This window comes from Petaurus breviceps, unplaced genomic scaffold (genome assembly GCF_028583685.1).
Source record: "Petaurus breviceps papuanus isolate PSGF00001 unplaced genomic scaffold, PetGlider_PUasm1.0 688, whole genome shotgun sequence".
NCBI lineage: Eukaryota > Metazoa > Chordata > Mammalia > Diprotodontia > Petauridae > Petaurus > Petaurus breviceps.
Window position 1 is genome coordinate 2,713,354 of NW_027186457.1, and position 4,983 is coordinate 2,718,336.

Below are 4,983 nucleotides of genomic sequence, written 5' to 3' on the forward strand. Positions count from 1 at the left end.
ATAAAAAGAAAAACCCAACACAGAAAGTTCTAAGTGTTATGGGGGTCACAGAAATGACAATGGCATTTATTTGACCCACAGAATGAAATGACTATGTTTTCAAGCAATATTTTCTACATGGGATGAGAAAAGGATGGTAATATTTACCTGTATAAAAAATAAAAATCCAAATGCTTCCTAGTTTAAGAAAACGCCTCTTCCCATTATCCAAATACAAACCCGTCCCACAAAGGAAAAATATTTATAGATGGGGCTACTGATAGAAATGCAAGTCACCGCTCAAATTCAAAAGGACTCACTGAATCCATTTCAGGTGGCATCGTGATAATACCTTGTGACTATTTAGGTGCAAAGGAAATTGCAGGGAAGCAAACAGAAACATGAAAACATGAGCAACCATCCATGGCGGTACTCCTGTGCCAGAGCCATTTTCTGCTTTTCCTGCTTATGATTCATAACATTTAGTTTATTGGGTGAGGAATGTATAATTGTGATTAGTCAGCGGAATGTCTTTGCATTTGAATTTTAAATTATTGTGAATATTTATAGTATTATATAAATAATAGGGCTTAAAAGCTTTGGGTAAAGGGGAGAGATGGACAGAATTGAAGACCATGGGAAAAATAACAAAATATTCTCAAAAAAAAATGATGAAGATTTTTCTTTTAAGTTTATATTGTCATTGAGTTGATCTGTGCTGCCTATAACTAGTCTCAAAGTTAGTCAATCAATAAGCATTTATTAGGCACCTACTATGTGCCATTAACCATACTAAGCACTGTGAATACAAAAGAAGTCAAAAGATAGCCACAACTCTCAGTCTAATAAGGAAGACCACACAAAAACAACTGAGTACATATAAGATATATAATAAATTGGAGATAATCAGCAAAGGGAAGGCATTAGTGTTAAAAAGAATAAGGAAAGGTTTCTTGTGTGAAGTAGGATTTTAGCTGGGACTTGAAGGAAGCCAAGAGGTGGCAATGAGAAGGGAGAGCATTCCAGGCATGGTGGACAGCCAATGAAAATGCCTGCATGGAGGTGGAGTGTGTTAGGTGAGAAAGAGCAAGGATTTCAGTGACCCAGCACTGCAGGGTATGCAAAAGGGAGGAAGGTATAAGAAGACTAGAAAGATAAAAGGAACCAGGTTATAATACACTTTGAAGGCAAACAGAGGATCTGGGAGGTGATAGGGAGCCATTGCAATTCATTGAATAGGAGGGCGTGACAGTCAAATCTGTGCTTTAGAAAGATTTTAACACTCAAAATTATTGATTTAGTGCTTGAAAGGACCTTAGAGATCATTTAGTACAAAGTTTGGGGGCAGGAACCAAGAACTGCTCCATAAATAAATATATTTTGAACTGAATTAAAATGAATTTGTTCATGCAAAGGGAGGGGAAATAAGAACCTGGTTTGAGAAAGTATTCTGAGGCAGTGGCTTCAAAAACAGAAATTGTTGCATAATAGCAACAAAGTTAATGATGAAACAGTGTGGCCCAGTGGAAGGTGGGCTCTGGAAGCTGGAGAACCTGGCTTCAAAATCCCACCTCAGACATTGCCTGTATATGTATTATTGTGTAAGGGATTCCCCCATTTAGGACAGACTTGGCGCCTTCTCTGGAATTTACTTTCTTAGGGAGTTTCTAGAGAATTGAAAAGTTCAGTGACACGCCAAGAGACACTCAGCCAGTATGTGTCAGAAGTAGCATTTGAACATAGGTGTGATATGAGCCCCTCCAGGGCTCTCCCCTGAACCCATATTGGTTAGGTTGGTTCTTTCCCTAAAAAGACAGCAAAGCTCTCCCTGAATTCTGGGGGTGGGGGAGGTGCAGGACTAAGACTCAAACCATGTCTCCATGACAGCTTCCTAGGGCCTTCGGCTTCCAGCTTATGTGCCTTCTAGGTCAACCAAGAGCAGAAAAAGGCCCAATACACATGAAGACTTGGCAGACATCAGAAACCCACCAGACTCACCACATCCTGTCTTGGTGACCAGGCCCATTTTCACATGGAAGCATTGGGGAGCATTTCGACCTCAGCTAGGTGATACGATATCCTTGTTGAATATCCTTCCTATACTCCTGCTAATGAAACTTCCATTTAACTGTTGAATGACCAGCAAGTGGCTTATTTCATTCCCAGAACAAACCTAAACTAATGAGTGGCCTGCCTTAGGGCACCCCATTACACCAGATCTTCCTAAACTGAAGGCCAGTTCTCTGTCCAGTAATTCACGCTTTAGTTCACCTGAATGTAACAGGATCCTGTTGCATATTTGATTGTATCCAGGTTCTTCCCTAACTATTTTGACCTCATGGGGCAGGTACAAAATCTTATTCAGAGAACACCTGTCTCTTTCTTGGCTGACCTCATTCCAAAGGCCAGGGGCATCCTCCAAAGAAAACAAGGAATAAAGAAGCATTGTGAGTTCAACAACAATATTCTGAGTTGTTCTATTGTACTGATGCTGTAATTATTTCTATTTGAGAAGACACCCTTCCTTGTCCACGATCCACACACATCTACACACATGTGCGTGTGCACACACACACACAAATACACATATCTATTTTCATCTCCTTTTTCTCCTCTCTTTTCCTTCTTCTCCTCCTTTTTCTTTTTCTTCCTCTTCCTTCTCCTTTTCCATCCCTTCCTCCTCTTCCTTCTCCATATCTTTTCTTTACCTTTTTCTTCTTGTATGAATATAGCCCCCACTACCACAAATTGTGCAGTCAAGTTTTCTGCAAGTGAGAAATTGCAGGGCTCAGCATAGCCACTATAAAATGACTGAGCTTCACCTTGGAAAAAATTGCTTTCTTGATCACAGTGTCTTCCCTTCCAGGTAATTATGTATTTTCAGCTTTTAACATCTACCTCAGGACTTGACCCTGAATCTCCTAGCTCCACAACTTTTGACTTTGAGCAGTGTTGGGGATGATTTTTTTGTTTTGCTTCTTTTTGTAAGGAGGAAGTTAGGGCAATTGGGATTAAGTGACTTGCCCAAGGCCACATGGCTAGTTTTTGTGTTAAGTGCCTGAGGCTGGATTTGAGCTCAGGTCCTCCTGACTCCCAGGGCTGGTGCTCTATTCACTGTACCACCTAGCCACCCTCGAATGATTGTTTATTGCAACCTCTTTTTTTTTTTTCTCCTGTTTCCTAGCTTCTGCCTTTGAGTTTTAGTTTTAGACTGAGTCTTAGATAAGCCTCAAAAACATTGGGACATGGGTCCCAGACCAGGATAACTTTTTACAATTGTAACTCAAAACCTCTCTCTGAGTTATTTTAGAAAAAAAAACATCAATACTTACATTATTATAAGAATAAGATGATTAATAGCCTTTGGTTAAAAGAGAAATGTCAGAATCAAAGGCTAATGTGGGCATGACAAGAATACAGAATATTCCCAACAACAACTTTAAGCACATCTTTTCCTTATAAGGTGTATGTTGTCATCATGTTAATCTGTGTTGTCTATAATTAGCCCTAAGAATTTTAAGATCTTAAGTTTTAAGGAACCTTTGAGGTAACTTAGTCCAACACTATAGGGCTGAGATCACACTTCCTCTGTGACATCTGGCTGTTGCCTAGGCCACCAATCATTCATACATAGTAAACAACAAGCATATTACTGATAAAGACAGCACATAAGAATCTGGAAAAGATTCAGAGGAGTGGAATAAAAATACCTAAATAGTTGGAAATGATGATCTCTATTTAAGGAAAGGCTAGGGAAGTTAGCCTACAGAAAAGAAAATTCAGAGAATAATGTTACATAGAAACTTCTTAGATGAGAGATTCTGAGCAACCATTTTCCTTTGCTAGCTCCTCACACATGTCACATATGGTAACTGTAGGTATCCCACAGGACTCTCTCCTGGACCCTCTTCTCTTTTCCCTCTATACTATTTCACTTGGTAATATCATCAGCTCCCCTGGGTTTCATAATTCTTCTCTAGCCTCTCTGCTGACCTCTAGTTTGCAACTCCAACTGCCTTTTAGACATCTTAAATTGAATGTCTAGTAGACCAAACATATTCAAAACAGAACTCATTATATTTCCCTCAAAACTCTGCCTTCTTCTTAATTTTTCCTATTACCATGGAGGATATCCCCACCTTCTAGCCACCTAGACTCAAAACCTGGGAAGCATTCCTATCTCCTCACTTCCTCTCACCCTCACAGTCCATCCTTTTCCATGTCCTGCCCATTTTCCCCTCTGACACTGCCATCACAGCAATGTAGATTCTCACCATCTCATACCTAGATTACTTCATTGACCTGCTGTTTGGTCTTCCTTCCTCAAGTCTCTTCCCATTTCAATCCAACCACCACTCCTTTGTCAAAATGATCTTCCAAAAGTTCAGATGTAATGATGTCATTCCTCATTGGTTTGGCATACAAAGGACATCATAGCTTGGCTACCTCCTACCATTCTTGTCTTCTTACACTTTTATTTCCTTCAACATATGTCATAATCCTATGATACTAACCCTCTTGCTGTTCCTCAAACAAGACGTTCCATTTTCTGAACCTGGGCATTTTCACGGGCTGTCTCCTACACCTGGAATTCTCTCTTTCCTCACTTCTGCTTCCTGTTTTACTAGGCTTCCTTCAAGTCCCTGTTCAAATTCCACCTTCTCCATGAAGGCTTTCCTGACTCCCTTTAATGCCAGTGCCTTACCTTTGTTTATTATCCCCAATTTAGCCAGCATATAGTGAGTTGTGTATAGTTATTTGTATATTATCTTCCCATCAATCTAAGCTCCTAAAGAGCAGGGCCTATTTTTTTTTTCCTTTTTCTGTGTATCCCCAGTGCTTACCACAGTGGCTGGCACTGCCCACTCCATTTGACTTTGGCTGGTGCCCCATTTTACAACAGTTAAAGAATCTAAGAATAAGACTTTACATTTTGTCATTCTTTCTGATCCACTTTAATCCCCAGATTATCTTTTTCTAAATCATAAATGTGTTAGCACCCAG

At 39.9% G+C, this 4,983-nt stretch overlaps 1 pseudogene; it reads right to left on the reverse strand.

Annotated features, from left to right (window-relative positions):
- Positions 1-2,700: 2,700 nt before the first annotated feature.
- LOC138174476 (U1 spliceosomal RNA) lies at positions 2,701-2,853 on the reverse strand (annotated as a pseudogene).
- Positions 2,854-4,983: the final 2,130 nt, after the last annotated feature.